General features: G+C 42.9%; 1 pseudogene across 1 annotated transcript in view; it reads left to right on the top strand.

The window, feature by feature from the left end:
* Positions 1-390: 390 nt before the first annotated feature.
* LOC143284079 (tubulin beta chain-like) overlaps positions 391-20069 on the top strand; it is a 44966-nt pseudogene continuing 25287 nt past the window's right edge. The window contains exon 1 of the transcript XR_013055486.1: positions 391-705. The product of XR_013055486.1 is annotated as a tubulin beta chain-like (transcript). The remainder of the gene's footprint in view (positions 706-20069) is intronic.

The following is a 20069-nucleotide window of genomic DNA, read 5'->3' on the forward strand; positions in this document are numbered from 1 at the left end:
TCCACCCCACTTCTCTCTCTCTCTCTCTCTCTCTCTCTTGCTCTCTCTCAGCCATTTCCCCGCCTCTATCTATACTTCCTTCCGCGCTGATGGAAAAAATAGTCCCCCCGCCTCCTCTCTGAAAATTTTCCAAAAACCAAACCGAATACTTTTAATTTAAATCAACAAAAACTTCCGACCATAAACAGAAACATATATTTTATCCAAACACATCTCATCGAAATAGTAAAGCAGAATATTTTCGTCGGTTTTCTTTTTTAGATTATTATTATCATTTCTTTCTTTTTTTTCTAAATTTCAGGGTTGTTTTATGGTGACAGGTTTGGATTCGTGGGCGCGCGCGCAGGGACGGACCACTCTACAGCGATAAAAGGGGTGGCGCCCCTAAAAGCAGACGACGCAAGCAAACGAGGCGGCTGTGTTGCAGACGACCGACGACTACACCACGAGCTTAAAGGCCAAGTCTTCTCTTGCCCTCCTCCTGCTCCTCCTGCCTCTCTCTTTCGAGCACTCGCTCACTCACTCACTCATACAGCGAGTCGCAGGTCGTTGGCACGAGGTTTGAGTCCTGTCGGCATTGTAATTTTTGTCTTTCTCCTGATTAATTTTTTGAACGGTCGAATTCTACAAACTTCTTCTTCTTCCATCATGAGAGAGATCGTGCACATGCAGGCTGGCCAGTGCGGCAACCAGATCGGAGCTAAGGTTGGTGGTGATTTTTTTGTTGGTTTGGTTTTGTTTGTTGTTGTTGTTGTTTTGTTGTTGTTTTTTTTTTGTTTGTTTTTGTTTTTGTTTTGTTTTTTAGGGTTTTTTGTATGACTTGTATTTTGTTCGTTTTTTTAATTTGTTTATTTATATATTCCTTTACTTATACGTGTATTCATTTACTTATTTTTCAACCAGATTGGAGCTGAGGCTGGTGATGATTTTGTTGTTGTTGTTGTTGTTTTGTTTTGGTATGACTTGTGGCTGGATTTTCCTTTTTGGAATTTGTTCATTTACCCCATTCCTTTATTCATACGTGTATTCATTTATTTTGCAACCAGATTGGAGCTAGGGTTGGGGGGGGGGGGGGTTGTTTGTTTGTATGTTGGGTTTTCTGTTGTTGTTGTTTGTTTTTTTAATGATTTCTCACTGCTTGTATACTTTTTAAAATGTGGTTACTATTCATGTATTTCACTATATGTATATGTTTATTTATTCAATTATTTTGCAACCAGATTAGGGTGAGGTTGTTGATATTATATTTGATTGTGACTTCTGTCTGGTTGTTATTCATTTAATCATTTGTCTGTATGTTTAATTATCTATCTATCTGTCTGTCTGTCTGTCTGTCTGTCTGTCTTTCTATCTATTTTGGAACCAGATTGGGGCGGAGGCTGGTGGTTTTTTGTGTTTCATTTTATTCCTTTTTTTTCATTTTATAAAGTGCCGATTCCTTTTCCCTCAATTAAAAAACAGTTTCGATTTAGATTTTAATTTCCATTTCCATTTTATTCATTCGTAGATTTATGTATGCAGTCTATTTTGCAGCCTGTTTGGGGCTAGCATGGTAATTTTTATATGACATGTCTGGTTTAACTTTTCAATCAAATTGTTTTATCAATTTGATTAATACGTTTATTGTAAACAGATAGGGACCGATATTGTTGATTTTGTTTTTTCTGTCTTTGTTCTTTCGTGTTTTGTCATTCATTTCATTGCATTTTATTTTATTTTGCTTTAGTTTAGTTTAGTTTGTTTCAGCCAGATAGCTTGAGGGACAACGTTGATGATTTCATTCTAGTCTGCGTGGTGTTCTTAACATTTATTTTCTGTTCCTTTCTTGTCTAATGTCTAGATCGGGCATGATTTTTTTTTCAGGATATAGTCTGAAAAAATGAGATTTAAGGAAGATTAGGGAAAGTGGTAACTTCTTATTAGTTATTTTAGACAGTTTTTACCTAACGTGTAATTGCTGTTGTTTTAGCTGTTTCAGGCTGAAATAGAAAGGAGGAATCTCGTTTTTGTTCTTTTTTTTTCTTCTTTTTTTATTTTTCTGTCTTTCCATGTGTCTGTTGTTGGTTTCTTTTTTTCTTTCTATCTTCAATTCCTTCTTCTTCTTTTTTTTTTTTTTTGTTTGTTTGTTTGTTTGTTTTGTTTTGTTTTTGGATGAATCAGTTTATTTGTTTTTAACGCAGTTTACGTCACTGATTATTAAGATACCGTATCTATTATCTGGTTGCTAAAAAAGACATAAATAGATGAATAAGATGATAAATAAAATAAAAACGAATGAATGAATGAAAAAAGAATAAATAAATAAATAAATATGAAATAAACTGAGTAATCAAAGGGAACTTCTGGCGTGTCTATTTCATTTTACTTGTGTTTCTCATTCGGTAGACCCCAGCTAATTAATACAAGAAGAAAAAGAAACAACAACTTTTGTTTAGAATTTGAACAGTTTGTTACCCACTAAAGTCTGACCAGTAAAAGAGTCAGAAAAGCCCATGTATTTGCTTGTAAAGACTGAATGTCGGTCCACCACAAGGAAGGACAGCTGGAAATGAAGAACCCTTTACCAATACTACACGTACTGTGATAGCAGTGCAGACTGTTCCATTTATGTTTGTGGTTACTTCCACTGTGAAATATATTGCAACAGTAAAATGTTTATGACCTGTATTACACACCCATGTACATAGGCATGCACACGCACACGCGCGCACGTATGCACGCAAACACACATGCATATAAACGCATGTATGTACTTACGCACGCGCATAAGAATAAAATTGGCCAAATCCTTTCAAACCCTTTGGCAATATCGATGTAGAAAAACCTAGTAATGGATAGCATTTGGAAACATTATCTGGGATTAACACACAACTTAAAATCAAAGACTTTGTGTCAGCCAGTTTAGTTATTCCAGTTTGATGAACTTTGACAGAGTCAAATTATCCTTTTAGGAAACCAGAAGACATCTAAAGTTAAAACTGATGTATAAAATTCAGTTTGACGGAAAACACAACTTTATAGCAAGTGGTTGAACCTTGCACATGAACAGAAAGAGAAACTTCCATTACGGAATGAAATCCATGACATTCCCCGGATCTGGCACATTTGTTGCATGATCAGAGTGTCTTCTGTAAGACTAGCGAAACAAAAGATCTGATTCAACTGGCGTGTTTATCATTGTTATGTCACAATATCCTGGGAATACTTGGTATATGCAGGGATTGGGGAAACAGAGAACACATTAGTTTTATAGTTTGTTCTCTCTCTCTCTCTCTCTCTCTCTCTCTCTCTCTCTCTCTCTCTCTCTCTCTCTCTCTCTCTTTAAAACAAAATTAATAATATATAACAGTATATTACACTGTTTATGCATCGATTTCATCTCTTCCGTAGACTTCAAAGTATTTTGCTCCATGCATTTATTCAAATGTGTGTGTGTTGGGGAGGGGGGGTATTTGATTCTTGATTAACAGACACAGACAAATAAATTATTTTAGAAACAAATAATGCGAAGCCTTTATTGTAGAGACCTAATGATGATAACAATAATGATGACATACTACTACTACTACTACTACTACTACTACTACTACTAATAATAATAATAATAATAATAATAATACCTAAAGAACACATTTTATAAAATAGTAGATGACGAAAAATATTGAAAGCGGATGATAAAATTCAATTGGGGGGAAAAAAGGCTACAACACGACATAACTGATCATCATCATCATCACTATCATTCTTCTTATTATCATGATTGTTGTTATTATCATTATCATTATTGTTGTTGTTGTTACGATTATTACCATCATTACTATTTGTATTATAATTACTTTTATCATTATTGATAGCAGGGGTATTATTAGTATTATCATTGTTATCATTACCATGTACTCTCAGAACAATGTGGTCGACAAACTCTACAATGAATCTTACGCTGAAGTCTTCTCTGTTTGCTGTCGTAAAAAATATGAAAATATATATATTAAAAAAAATAAAAAATAATAATAATAATAAAGGGTACTTGTTCAAGTCCAACACAAACGAATGCTTTTATAGAGGAACTACTGGGAAACAAGTATATGACTGTCATTCTAAAAGGGATTTTAGGGACACGCTTAATTCTTTGAATAAAATCTTGATTAGTCTGATAGTCCTGTTCTTTTACTTTCTTAGAGCATTTATGGTTGCGTTGGGATAATGTTTATATTTGCGTTGTGATCTTGCCATATTGTTTTGCCCCATGTTGATTCGTTATCAGTTCATTCACTTCTGCAGAATGGAAAATTGGTGGTAATTTTTTCTGTTCTTTTTTTTCTGTTCTTTTTTTTCTTTTTCTTTTTTTAACGTTAAACGGTTAAAAGGTACAGATCAGATGGATTGAAGAAAGCAGACAATAAATTATACACGGAGGAGCGTAAGTGAAAGACGTAGAGACAGACAAAAAGAGACGGCGTGTGTCACGTTGCATACCGATGAGAGAGGAAAATCTCACACACACACACACACACACACACACACACACACACACACACAAACGCGCCCGCACGTGCACGCGAGGGGGTTGTGGGGGATCGGTGGGGGTGGGGGAGGAAGAGGGGGGGTTCATTCCGAGACCCTTGAAGTAATTCCTGCAGTTTGTTAGTTGCTACTGCAACAGACAGTTAAGGGAAGACTGTGGAGTGCGAGATGCTGAAACGGTGTAAATATGTTGTTTTTTTTGGGGGGGGGTTTGTTGTTTTTTTTTGGGGGGGTTCTTTTTCGGTTGGTTGGTTGGTTTGCTTTGGTTGTTTTTTTTGTTGTTTTTTTTTACCTCTCAGTGTCTTACTTTGCTAAGAAGGTGCGCTGAGTAGTATTTATTGTTGTTGCTGCTGGGTTGGGGGTCGGGGGGGGGGGATGGCGAGGGGGTTGGTAGTAGTGGGTTGTTGTTGTTTTTTTGTTGTTGCTGTTGTTGTTTGTTCCCATATTCTTTAAATGACGTGCTGATATATACAGTGGGGGGAAAACGTGAAAAAGAAAGAAGGAAAGAAATGTGAAAAAAATAAATGGAGAGAAAGAACGCGTACGTACCACGCTTTCAAGTGTTTTATACATGGAGTTTCTCTCTCTCTCTCTCTCTCTCTCTCTCTCTCTCTCTCACACACACACACACACACACACTGGAATTTTTTTTTTCTCTCTCTCTCTCTCTCTCACACACACACACACAGAAACAAATCGTTTGAGAAGTTTTCAGTCGCCGTATTCCTTTAATTCTAAGTATTACAAAGCACAAAAAGAAAAACAAACAACAATGAAAAAATATATAAAGAAATTAAAACACGGCTTTACTTGAGGGCAAACCGTTTGAGAAGTTTTCAATTGCGACATTTCTTTAATTATAAGTAGATTAGAAAGCACAAAAAGCAAACAAACAAACAAACAAAATCTGGCTATACTTGAGGGCAAATCGTTTGGGAAGATTTCACTCGCAGCATTTCTTTAATTCTCCAATTATTTCAAAACACAAAAAGCAAGCAAACAACCTTTTTTTTTTTTAAAGCATGGCTTTACTTGAGGACAAAATGGTTTGAGAAGTTTTCAGTTGCGGCATTCCTTTAATTCCAAGTATTACAAAAATTACAAAACACAAAAAGCAAACAAACAAACAAAAAAGCATGGCTTCACTTGAGGGCAAATCGATTGGGAAGTTTTCAGCCGCGGCATTTCCTTTAATTAATTCTTAGTATTACAAAACACAAAAAGCAAACAAAACAAAAATAGATAAATAAATGAAAAGACACATAGCTCCCCAATTCGAGTCGAAGAGCGAAAGTTGGTGAGGTCACGCTTTTAGAATGGCTGGGAACTAACTCGCTCTTGCTCGCAGCTGCTCAGTAAGAAGCTGTACGAAGGCTCGCAAATTGTTCGATGTGCACGAGCATGCTTCTGCTGTGACGATTTGTCACTGTCAGGGGAGTTAAGTGATGGTGTGAGTGTGGATAGAGTGTGGGTGGGGGATCGGGGCGTGGGGTGACGTTGTCTTGTGGGATGCAGGTGTGTGTGTAGGGGGTGGGGGGGGGTGCATGGTTAGGATGATGGTGGTGGGATCGGGGGGTGGGGGGTTTAGTACTACTAATTTCTTCCTGTTCTTTACTCTTCTTGTCTGGTCAATGGAGATGAAAGGGCGTAGGTGGTGGGGTTGGGGAGGATGGGGGGGGGGGATTAAGGTGCGTGGGCGGGGTGGGGTGGGGAGGGGGGAGCGTGATCAAAGGGGGTTGCCGGCATCGGGTTTCAGATGTTTCCCAGGTGCTCTGTGTTGTGTACAAGTCTGCCATGTTTTTGTTAGAATTGTCAGGACTGGTGAGACGGTGTCATTCTTTTGTCCTTCTTCTTCCTCCTCCTCCTCTTCCTCTTCTTCTTCTTCTTCTTCCTTGCCACGAAGGTTATATTGTTCTCTCAGTGCCTGATATTTCACAGTGACGATTGCAAAATGTTTTTATATACGTTCAAAATGAGAATGTTCAAGTCAATGACTTCGTATGTTTTCAAATTGCACGTGGTGTCATTCTTCGTCTTTTTCTTCTACTTTTTTTAGTATCTCTGTGTGTGTACGTGTGTGTGTGTGTGTGTGTGTGTGTGTGTGTGTGTGTCCCTCTCTCTCTCCCTCTCTCTCCCTCTCTCTATCTCTCCCCTCCCTCTCCTTCTCTATCGGTCTCTCCCTCCCCCACTTCCTCACTCTTCTCCTCATCCATCTCTCCCCCTCTTTCGCTGACTCGACATATCTTTCGATTTATCTCCCGTCTTCATGTCTATTTATCTATCTGAATAAAATCCCATCTATGATGATTTGAAATGAATATTCACGGGTTGTATTTCTCTCTATTCTTCCTCGTTCTCTCTCTCTCTCTCTCTCTCTCTCTCTCTCTCTCTCTCTCTCTCTCCAACCCCCTCTGTCTCTTTCGTCAGTAAACATCAGCGCACTCATGAAGGCAAACACCGCCAACACGGGTGAATAAGTTGCTGTATATTTACACACACAAACCGAAAAGCCCTGCTGGGATTGAGACATTAGTTTTTCGTCAACACCTCCGCTTTAACACACACACACACACACACACACACACTTCTCCCCCTGCCCCACTCTATCACCTCTTGTGTCAAAACACGGATATACACGAGAACGCAGAGGGTCAAACATCATCTGAACACTGAGACAACCACTTCAAAGTTCTTACGACTCTCATCTCTGAGTCAAGCTTGTACAAACACACACACACGCACATACTCTCTCTGTCTCTCTGTCTCTCTGTCTCTCTCTCTCTCTCTCTCTCTCACACACACACACACACACACACACACACACACACACACACACACATGGCAGGGTGCGTGTTTTCATATGACAGAATGAATACTGTCACTTATTCCGGGTCAAAATTGTCCACTTAGTTTGGTCGAAGAAGACAGATGCGGGCAAAGCTGATAAAGAGTTAGTCAAAACAAACGGTTTAAGCGTTCCTGACGATCGCAGTCTTGTTTTGCGGCAACCTTACGAACACTTTTTGACCTCAGATAAAATACGTGCGTAAATGGCAGGGGGAGAGAGAGAGAGGGGGGGGGGGGGGGTAGGGAGAGAGAGAGAAAGGGAGAGAGTGAGAGAGGGGGGTTAAGGAGAGAGGGAGAAAGTGAGAGAGAGAGGGGGTTAGGGAGAGAGGGAGAAAGTGAGAAAGAGGCGGTTAGGGAGAGAGAGAGGGGGGGATTAGGGAAAGAGAGAGAAAGGGAGAGAGTGAGAGAGAGGGGGGTTAGGGGGAGAGAGAGAAAGGGAGAGGAGGTTAGGGAGAGGGAGAGAGAAAGGGAGAGAGAGGGGGGAAGGTTAGGGAGAGAGAGAGAGAAAGGGAGAGAGTGAGAGAGAGGGGGTAGGGAGAGAGAGAAAGAGAAAGGCAGAGACTGAGAGAGAGAGGAGACTTTTTTTTCTTTTATCAGTGGTACCAGATAAGCAAGCAATATGCTTTTTTTTTTTTTGCTTTTTTCTTTTTTTTTTCTTTTTTTTTTTAGCATTCAACCCTCATCCTGAAGAGGGACTAAAACTAAAGTAGCGAAAAATGAGCAAGAGGAAATAAATCAAAAGGCAATCAAAATACACACATCCCTGTTTCCTCGGTGACCCCACAGTTCACAGTAACCCCACCCACAGCCCCACCCACAGCAGAATAAAAGAAAACAGCATATTCGAGAAGATGGAAAAAGGCGTGCAAACACCATAGCCCAAACAAAAAGTCTTCCCTTCACAAGCAAACAATATCCCACATCCACCACTCACACACACACGCACGCACGCACGCACACACACACACACACACACACACACACACACACACACACACACACACACACACACACACACACACACACATCAAATATGATGAAGTATGTGACGCATACAGATTACAAACAGAACAGTAAAATTTGGCGTACAACATTTTTTTTTTTTAAATCACAGAAAACACGGTCACACCTATCCCCCCACCCCCACACCACCCTTAAAAAAAAAAAAAAATATATATATATATATATATATATATATATATGTAAAAACAGAGAGAGAAATTTTGACACTTTGATACTTCCCTATCACCAGCTTAAAAGCCCATGTCAGAGAGAGGGACACAGAGACAGAGAGAAACAGAGAGTCCAGTTGTCAGCATACCTGACAAGATTATACTCTCCGGAACTGTGGCAGGTATAGAGTGAAGTGAAGGTATTTGCAAGGATCGATAAGCATAGGCAGGGAAGGACTGACTGAAACAAAAAAAGGGGGGTAAGTGTAACAGTCACCTGCCAGTCTATCACGATACCTGTCTCTGTTAAGCTTTTCTCCCCCGTCACCAGTCGGTCTCTGTCAATTCTTGTCGTGAATTCTACTTCGGTCCCATCAGTACAGTACGTTTCACAATGGTGAAAAACAAACACCACAAAAAACAAGGTATACAAAAAAAAATAACACATTTACTTTCCACTACTCCTCCTCCACCCTCTTAACTCCCTATCTTCCCTCCCTCTCTACTCAGCACCCCACAAGACCTCCCCCCCCCACCCCGCCCCCTTTCCACCCACTCACTGCACGTGAAACACAAAATTGAGTCCAGGGTCGCGTCATCAGTCCTACTTCACGCCTTCAGCAAAGCACGCTGGTTTGAAACGTTCGAAATTAGTGCTTTACGCTCGTCTCACCTCCTCTTCGCTCCTTCTACCCTTCTAACACCTCCTCCTCACCTCCTCTTCGCTCCTTCTACCCTTCTAACACCTCCTCCTTCTCTTCCTCGTCCTCCTCCTCTTCCTCCATCTACCCCTGGCTGAAGAACGTTAGTACCTCGGTGCTTTTACAGCAGCAGCAGCGGCAAAGGGCAATCAAGGTGCACGTGTTTTTTTTTCACGCAGTTTGGAAAAAAGCCCTTACACGTGTGATAGGACCTCGTCTTGTGAGAGCTGACAGGTTGAAGTGAAAAGGAATGAGGAAAAACAAAACAAACAAAAAACACCACCACCCCAAAAAAAGACAAAACAAACAACGAAAAAAGACAGCTATTCAGTTACAGTTTGTATCCCTGACCTTCCGCCAAAGAAAACCAAAAGTGAATAACAGACTGACACACGTACATAATTATATATATATATATATATATCCGCGAGCGAGCGAGCCAATGGGCGCACGCTTTTAATCAAACATGAAAATGAATCATTCTGGTCACTCAGTTTTGAAATCGAACCTCATTAATTTTGTCTCCTTCCACCCCACCCCACCTCCACACTCCTCGCACTTTGTACGAGCTCACTTAGAACTGGCTGTGTGTACCCTGTTATCATTCATTTTAATTCGCTAAGTACAATTATGCTAATATTCAGGCACATTCTTAATCATCTGGTGAAAACATGAATAGGGTGGTCAACGCCAGCCACATATCTTTGGAATTGTGTGCTGTGTTGCACAAGCGTAAGGGTGCTTAGATGTTGTTGTTGGGTGTTTTTCTTTTGTGTGTTTTTTTGTTTTGGTTGTTGTTGTTTTTGTTGTTGTTGTTGTTGTTTTCTCTCTTTCCCTTGTGGTCTTGTGGTTAAACGTTTTAGGTTTTGAACGGGTTTGGGGTTCACAAAATGTCTGCAGCCTGCTCTGTCCCTGTGCGATTAACTCGGCTAGAAGATGATGATCATCATCATCATCATCATCATCATCAAAATCATCATCATCATCATCATCATCTTTTCTGTGCATATGTTTATGTCTAGGATTACATCCGTTCCTTGTACGACTGACATTTCCTGAGAGGGGAGGCGGAAAAACAGTTTCAAGAGTGCGGAAGAGATACTTGGTGGAGCCAGGGCATTTATGTCTGAATTTTGCCAGATGGCTAATGCACACGTGCGCAGTCATGTTTCATTTTACTTCAAGAGGTTGCCTGTCTAAATGAGTTCAGTAATTGCCGCTGGAGTGTCTCACTTCCTCATGAAATGCTCTGCCTCCTGTGTGTGTGTGTGTGTGTGTGTGTGTGTGTGTGTGTGTGTGTGTGTGTGTGTGTGTGTGTGTTCTCTCTCTCTCTCTCTCTCTCTCTCTCTCTCTCCATCACAGTTACCAAGGTAAACATGATCAAGATCTTGTTTTTGACAACCGTAAACCTTTAAACCTTCAAACACCCAACCCGCACACGGAAAACAAAAATACGCCAAATTTTCCACGATTTTCAACAACCACACAAAAGATTCTGTCACCCCGCGCCCAGCAGTATGATTGATCTCTCCACAACCAGCCAAGATATCAACCACCGCCCGATCCTTTCCCCTTACTCCCTTCTCCCCTTCCCCCACTACCTCCGCTCACCCAATGTTTTCCATTCCTATTCAGTCTTGCTGAACTATTGGCTGCTCAGGTTATATTGTTCAATAAAACCATGTGAGCGAAAAGTCCACTCTGGGGGAGGTGGCAAAAGGCGAAGGAGGGGTATGGGTATGGGTGTGTCGGTGGGGGCGTGGGGGGAGGAGGGGGCGGGGAGGGGAGGGGGAATGGGCTCTCGAACAAGGACAAACTCACTGCCCGTGTGGGGAGGTCCCGCGAGGCTTGATTAGATCAATTTATGCTGCGCCGAGATGCTAATCCCTGCGCAAACAGGGGCTTACCCAGGTCCAGAGATTAACGAACACGTTACCCAGTTATGCCCCGGCTTCTGTTGGCCAGTTTTGTCGGACGGAAAGTTACCTTGCGGACAGTAGAACGTTTACCTGTGCCGACAGGTGCCAGCCGTCGTCAGAAAAAAAAGGTGACCTGCCCGTCTGTTCATCAAACCGAGAGTGCGTCAATCATTGTCAGCAGGGAGGGGGGGGGGGGGGGGTTATAACTTGAACTTGAACTGAAATCAGACGTTTGAGGCCTGTGAAGGCCTGTTCGTCGTTCAAATTGGATACAGTATACCAGCATGCGTGGCCTAATGATAGCATACTGGATCATAAATACTTGGAGAGTTGACCCAATGAGCGTCTAACCTAGTCTTGAAAGATGACGTGGTTGGGGCAGTCACAACACTGTCTGGCAAACCGTTCCATTTATTAACAACTCGCTCAGTAAAGAAGGATGTTGTTGATTTTGTTGTTTTTTAAATGATAGCACGATTTGGGGGCTTGGTTTTGGACCCGTACGTCTGGCATCATGAGGAGTAGGTATATAACCTTACTGAAGGCCTGATCAGCGGGTGCTTCTGCTGGCTTTTCTTCTTCTTGTTGTTGTTAAACAGACCGCACACATTGAAGCCTCCTGAAACTGAAGCTAAAACTGACACACAAATAAAAACATGAACTATCACTGAAGCAAGACACGTTTGTGGTGGGCGGAAGTGTCTTCTTACCAGAAGCCAATATAACAATAGGTAATCAGCATGAACATGTACAGTTTTCTTTCTTTTCAACTGTCTTCTTACGAGAAGCCCATATAACAACATGTAATCAGTATGAACGTGTCGATTTCTTTATTTTCAACTTTCTTCTTACCAGAAGCTCATATAACGTGTAATCAGTATGAACGTGGAAAGTTTTGTTGTTTGTTTTCAACTGTCTTCTTACCAGAAGCTCATATAGCATGTAATCAGTATGACCGTGTAGTTTTCTTTGTTTTCAACTGTCGTTTTACCAGAAGCCCATATAACAACATGTAATCAGTACGAACGTGTACATTTTTCTTTGTTTTCAATTGTCTTCTTACCAGAAGCTCATATAACATGTAATCAGTATGAACGTGTACGGTTTTATTGTTTGTTTTCTGCTCGTTGTCTCGTGTCGTAACGCGATTTCCATATCACAGATGGGGCCGCTGTCTTTTATGTGTGTCTGTGTGTGTGTCTGTGTGTGTGTCTGTGTCCATCGTTACTTCTGTTCCCTCTCCTTCAACAGTCTCCTGTGGAGAACTGCAAGTCCATTGAATATTGTTTTTGCGTGATCATATTAATAGAGGATTGTTCTCTTTTAGGATTAGTACAGAACAATGGTTATCGGGTTTTGCTCGTGAATGAGTATAGACGTTGTGGTGCTCTGCTGGTTTTCTGATTGCGTTTTTCTGGGTCACATGATTAAACATAGCGAATTCCATTTGTAGCAAGTTCAGTGTCACTAGCTGACATTGCGTTATTAATTAAGAAAAGGGGGATTTGAGTAGCTGTTAGAGACTACAGCTGTCTTGTGGTGTGAACAGCCGAATGAATAATAGTTACGTTGTTTGAAATACAACACACACATACACACGCGCGCGCACATATGCACGCACACACACACACACACACACACACACACACACACACACACACACACACACACACACGCACACATCGACCCTGTGCAGAAAGTGAACTGGCATGGGGAGCTAAAAGAGCTGGGGAGCCTCGCCAAAAGAACAGAGGTAATGGAAAATCAGTGCTGTGAATGGCCACGTGAAACATCAACAACTTCTGCTGTAGCGACGGCAGTGCCGGCCAATACCAGGTCGCCGATCGATGGCAAATATTGCTCTGACTGCATGCTTTGTATACGTTATTTTCTTATGCAGAACCCCCTTGTTTGTTTCAGAATTGGATATATAATGGGTGTGAACAGTTGCTGCTGTTGTTGTTTGTTTTGAAGATAAAGTGTGTGTGTGCATGTACAGACAATCAGCAGAGTTGCGTTGTCTTAGTTGCAGGACCCCTACATCTGTTTATTCTGAACCCCTCCTCTGCCGCTCCACTCTCTCTCTCTCTCTCTCTCTCTCTCTCTCTCTCCACAGAGAGAGAGAGAGAGAGTCCTGCCGTGATGGTACCAGCGCCAGCAATTCAAAAGAATCTGTCAACTATTTGTTGGTTCTGAGGCCACGCTCCACAGAAGTCCCTGCTCTGCTGCGGGGTTCCTCCAGTAGTGATCAAAGACGGCCTGTTACGGCTCAATATACGCACGGCAAGCGCAACAGCTCTGTGGTTAAAACCTTGAACTGTCAGTCTGAAGATCCTGGGTTCAAATCTCGGTCGTGGTGCATGGTGAGTTGAAGGTAGAAAGTTGCAGTGGCTGATCGCTCTCTGTGGAGTTCATCAGTTCGCTGGCAATGTTTACTGAGTATGCCAGTTTGATGAAAGAACTGTTTATCTCACAGATATTTTCAAAGTGAATCTTTTATTTCATTAGCCTCTACCAGTCTATTTGAGAGAACGCTTAAGCCTTTGTGTAATTTTCCTTTTATGTATAATACATACAAACATTCACGTATGCATGCCCGCAAACTCCTGCCCAAATTCCGGTGACTACCGAGTTTAGTTTTTAATCTTCGTGCTTAGTTGATGACAATAACAAAGCATGTTGCCACTCCACATCACGTGTAAACTGTCTTGCTACTATTCGAGCACTTTTGGAAGAGAACTTTGAAAAAACTTAAATCTAACCAACAGGCACAGTACCAGACTGCTGCGTTCCTTGGTTATCTCGACCCTCCTAAATGCGTGTGAATCATGAATCTTCACTCTAACAGCTGATCTGCAAAGGGAAATTCAAGCCTTTGAGTTGAGGTGCTGTCGCAAAATCATGAGCATCTCTTTCAAAGACCGCCTCACCATCGAGGATGTTCTGAGTGATGTCAGAGCAGCCAGCTGACCACATGACGACCTCCTCTCTATTGTCAAAGGCAGGAAGATGAAGTGGTATAGTACGGCCATATCACTTGAGAAGACCATCATGCGAAGAGGGACTGTACCTGGAAGAAGGAGACGTGGCAGACAGAGGAAAAGATGGGAGGGTAACATCAAAGAACGAACAACACACCTGCCCCTCATCAACACACTGAGGATAGTTAATGACCAGACAACAGTCCTGCCCCTCATCAACACACTGAGGATAGTTAATGACTGAACAACAGACCTGCCCTCATCAACACACTGAGGGTAGCTAATGACCGGACAACAGATCTGCCCCTCATCAACACACTGAGGATAGCTAATGACCGGACAACAGACCTGCCCCTCATCAACACATTGAGGATAGCTAATGACCGGACAACAGACCTGCCCCTCATCAACACACTGAGGATAGCTAGTGACCGGACAACAGACCTGCCCCTCATCAACACACTGAGGATAGCTAATGACCGGACAACAGACCTGCCCCTCATCAACACACTGAGGATAGCTAGTGACCGGACAACAGACCTGCCCCTCATCAACACACTGAGGATAGCTAGTGACCGGACAACAGACCTGCCACTCATCAACACACTGAGGATAGCTAATAACCAGACAACAGACCTGCCCCTCATCAACACAAAGAGGATAGCTAATGACCAGACAACAGACCTGCCCCTCATTAACACACTGAGGATAGCTAATGACTGAACAACAGACCTGCCTCTCATCAACACATTGAGGATAGCTAATGACCGGACAACAGACCTGCCCCTCATCAACACACTGAGGATAGCTAGTGACCGGACAACAGACCTGCCACTCATCAACACACTGAGGATAGCTAATAACCAGACAACAGACCTGCCCCTCATCAACACACTGAGGATAGCTAGTGACCGGACAACAGACCTGCCACTCATCAACACACTGAGGATAGCTAATAACCAGACAACAGACCTGCCCCTCATCAACACAAAGAGGATAGCTAATGACCGGACAACAGACCTGCCCCTCATCAACACACTGAGGATAGCTAATGACCGGACAACAGACCTGCCCCTCATCAACACACTGAGGATAGCTAATAACCAGACCAAATGAAGGGAGCTCATTGGTGGTGTCCCTACAGCTTACTACTGATATGAAGCAAAGAAGGTCGGTATTCCGGATTGAACCAGATAAGGGCTACTGGTCCATTTGTATTCTATTTGATATCGTCAGAATAGGTAGGCCTATTGCATTTTTAATGATGAATAGTGATAATGATCAGTACGTATCAGTGTAGTATCTATTGAACAGTTTTAATTAGGAACAGACTGTAATGATTTTATCAGGCAGGTGAGAATGATAAGCAAACCTGAACGCAGGTGTTTTTGAGAACTGATGTGTGTGACTGCGTTCAGAAGCATGTGAATGATGAAATCATTTTCACTGTAATATGACAATTATTGCAACCAAAAAATGATGATGATAAGCATAAAAGTCAAAGAAAATTATCAGGATCACAAACAATGGGACTATTTAGTTTATCAGTGTAATTGTCTTTTAATCTTTTCTTGATCATTGTCCCTTTGAAGAGGGTAATAAGCAAAACAGGACGCGAGGGTGCAGGAGACTGATGTATGTAATTGTTGTTTAGAAGCATGTACATGATGAAATCACTTTTACTCTTAGACGGCAATTATAGGAAGAAAATAATAAAAACTCAAGCAAAAGGAATCACAAATATTGGGACTATTCAACTGATCAGTGTAATTGTTTTTAATCCTTTCTTGGTCATTTTCTCTTTGATACAATGACCACCGAAAAAAAGGAAATGGCCGGACATTAGCGGCTGGGCGTTGTGAGACGGGCTACCCACTTCACAAGCCCAGAGAGAGAGAGAGAGAGAGATTCTGATCCCAATCTGCACTCGGCTCACATCTCTTCCCAATCCGTGCCGTTCAACAGAACAAACGGAACTCCCCTAAGCCTGCCATAACCGTCACAGACATGCGAAAAGCCTCTCTTGAAAAAGACACTCCCCGGTATCTCAGAACGTCTCCAGGGTGGGACAAATCGTACCACAAAGCTGTTGGTGGCGGAACATGGAAGTTATTAAGTAAGCCAGCCTGGCTGGGGCTTTCACGCTCAGTTGGGGACAGGTAATACATACAGCTGATGACATTCCCTACCCTCTTTGCTCTGACTCCTTATCCAAAGACATGCATGCTTTCTTTTCTCCCCCACCCCCACCCCCCAGCCCCCCACCCCCCTCTTTTATTTCAGGGTTTAGACAAACATGGAGGGGTTCTGATCGTGATCTGACTTGTTCACGTGTCATCAGCTAGAGAGCTGACAGCCATGGGTGTTCTGGCATGGGAGGGGCAGGGGTGTGGGGGGAGGGAGTGTGTGTGGTGGTGGAGGGACTGGAAGACTCAACTGATTCTGTGGTCAAGAGAAGGAGGGGGAGGGATGGACAGAGGGGAGGGGAGAGTAGACCAGTTGTATTTGATGTCTGTGGAATAAGTAAGCCTATAGCATCTCCGTTGATTAATAGTGATAATGATAAGGATCATATCTATTGAACAGTTTTAATGAGGACCCAACCATGATGATTCTATCAGTCAGAGGGTATAAACAAAACAGGACGCGAGGGTATAGGAGATTGATGTATGTAATTGTTGTTCAGAAGCACGTAAACGATGAAATCACTTTCCACTCTTACACGACAATTATAGGAACAAAACATAAAACCTCAGGCAAAGGGATCACAAACATTACGGCTGTTCAACTGACCAGCGCGATTGTCTTTTAATCATTTCTTGATCACGTTTTCTCTGATACAATGACCACCAAAGAAAAGGAAATGGCCGGACATTAGCGGCTGGGCGTTGTGAGACGGGCTACCCACTTCACAAGCCCAGAGAGAGAGAGAGATTCTGATCCGTATCTGCACTCGGCTCACATCTCTTCCCAATCCGTGCCGTTCAACAGAACAAACGGAACTCCCCTAAGCCTGCCATAACCATCACAGACATGCGAAAAGCCTCTCTTAAAAAAGGCATTCCCGGTATCTCAGAACGTCTCCAGGGTGGGACAAATCGTACCACAAAGCTGTTGGTGGCGGAACATGGAAGTTATTAAGTAAGCCAGCCTGGCTGTGACTTTCACGCATAGCTGGGGACAGGTTATACATACAGTTTATGACAGTCCCTATCCTCTTTGCTCTGACTCCTTATCCAAAGACATGCATGCTTTCTTTTCTCCCCACCCCCCAGCCCCCACCCCCCTCTTTTATTTCAGGGTTTAGACAAACATGGAGGGGTTCTGATCGTGATCTGACTTGTTCACGTGTCATCAGCTAGAGAGCAGACAGCCATGGATGTTCTGGCATGGGAGGGGCAGGGGGGTGTGAGGGGGGGTGTATGGTGGTGGAGGGATTGGAAGACTGAACTGATTCTGTGGTCAAGAGAAGGAGGGGAAGGGATGGACAGAGGGGAGGGGAGAGTAGACCAGTTGTATTTGATGTCTGTGGAATAAGTAGGCCTATAGCATTTCCGTTGATTAATAGTGATAATGATCAGGTATCAGATAATGATATCTATTGAACAGTTTTAATGAGGACCAAACCATGATGATTTTATCAGTCAGAGGGTATAAGCAAAACAGGACGCGAGTGTATAGGAGATTGATGAATGTAATTGTTGTTCAGAAGCACGTAAACGATGAAATCACTTTCACTGTAAGACGACAATTACAGCAACAAATCAATAAAACCTCAAGCAAATCAGGTTGATCTCTCAAACGTTAGGACTATTCAGCTGATCAGTGTGATTGTCTTTTAATCTTTTCTTGCTGACCCAAGTATGATTGTCATGTAATCTTTTCTTGGTCATGTTTTCTTTGATACAACGCGTACAGCTGATGGCAGACCCACTTGCACCTGATCGAAAGACATGGCCAGCTTTCTCCCCGCCCCCCTGCCCCCGTTCATTTCAGGATCCAGACAAGCCAGGAGGGGTTCTGCTCGTGATCTGACTTGTTCACGTGTCATCAGCTAGAGAGCAGATAGCCATTGGTGTTCTAGCTTGGGAGGGGCAGGGGTGTGTGTGTGTGGGGGGGGGGGGCAGAGTGTGTGTGATTGGGGGTGAGGGGGGGAGGACTGACTGATTCTAAGGTCAGAAAGGGGAGAGATGGCGGGTGGGGGAATGGTATGATAGGGGCAGTGGTGGGGCGGAGACCAGGCGTAATCATGGTATTTGGGGGAAGTACCTGGGGGTAGGAGGCGCTGGGTGGCGGCGGAGAGGTGGGGGGTGGGGGTTGGAAGAGGCGGCTGATTGCTAAAGTGTTCGGTGTATATTTGTTTTTGTTTGTTGTTGCTGTTGCATAGTTCTGTGTGAGTGTGGGTGTGTGTGAGTGAGTGCGTGCGTGTGTGTGTGAGTCCGTGTGTGTGTGGTCCGTGTGTGTGTGAGTCCGTGTGTGTGTGTGTGTGTGTGTGTGTGTGTGTGTGTGCGTGTGTGTGTGAGTCCATGTGTGTGTGTGTGTGTGTGTGTGTGTGTGTGCGTGCCTCTCTCTCTCTCTCTCTCTCTCTCTCTCTCTCTCTCTCTCTCTCTCTCTCTCTTTCTGTGTGTGTATGTGTCTACATTGCGCAAAACAAATCTAGACAGGACTTCCAAAAGACTTACGTGATACGACTAACGTATGACAGAGAAAGAGATAGAAAGGGGGAGGGGGTGATGATAGATAATTTTGATAACAGAAAAAAAACTTCATATCAGCCAAGGTGCCAACACAGACAGACCCCACGGAACTGACTGTTGACCTACCCCCTCCCCCTTCCCTCCACTCTCTGCACGCTTCCTTCAACCCCAGACCCCCCCCCCCCCCAACCCCCCACCCCGCCCTCCACTTTCAACAGGGCTATATCATAATTATGTGATAAATCAACTCACTCGGAGAGTGAATAGGGGGGAACAGGGTTGTAGGGGGGGGGGAGAGGGTGGTTGTAGAAGGCAGGGAGGGGGTGTGGGGGAAAAGGAGTCTCTGGGGGGACAGGGGGCTCAGCCCCATAAATCTGGCCCCGTCTGAAAAGTCTCTGTCAACTCTGTCGTTCTGGCTACCCTCCTCTCTCTCTCTCTCCCTCTCTGTGCAGTCCAACCGTTGTCAGTGTTGGTGGTTGCTACGGTCGTAAAAGAAAAGAAACGTAAATGAAAATGAACAGATAGGTAGTAATTACACAAGGCAACTCACTAATATACTAACAGATCTGGAAGAAAACTTAGTTGACCAATACTGTGAACAGAACTGTACGTTATGTTGGTGGGTTTGTTTGTTTTTTTTGTTCTCTTCTTCTTCTTCTCCGTTCAGATATCAGTGTTTTGCTTTGCTGGAAAAGTACAATATTTATGTTCTCATACTCTCTCCCTCTTCCTCTCTCTCGCTCTGTGTGTGTGTGTGTGTGTGTGTGTGTGTGTGTGTGTGTGTGTGCGCGCGCGCGCTCTAAAGTGCATAGTTTGTGGTTTCTAAGTACACTTCCTATTTCATGTTTGTACATCACGATGTTGTTTCTTTACACGTTAACCTGTTCTTGTTTTTTTCTAGTTTTTTTGTTTGTTGTTGTTGTTTGTTTGTTTGTTGTTTTTTAATCATACATCTCTGTGGTTTGACGTAGACTGATAATATTAAACTTGAGATAAGATGTTATATAAAGAATGTATACTTCATTCTAGGATATATATGTCACGATATTTCGAAATGCCCCCTTCGTGTCCTGTATAGCGTCAATGTTGAACAGTTAATAAATTATCTCAACGATATGAGTCAACGATTCTCTCTCTCTCTCTCTCTCTCTCTCTCTCTCTCTCTCTCTCTCTCTCTCTCTCTCTTTCACTCCGCTTTAAGAGATAACTACATTGTAAAGTATTGCAG

The sequence above is a fragment of the Babylonia areolata genome, chromosome 7 (assembly GCF_041734735.1).
Source record: "Babylonia areolata isolate BAREFJ2019XMU chromosome 7, ASM4173473v1, whole genome shotgun sequence".
Classification (NCBI taxonomy): Eukaryota; Metazoa; Mollusca; class Gastropoda; order Neogastropoda; family Buccinidae; genus Babylonia; species Babylonia areolata.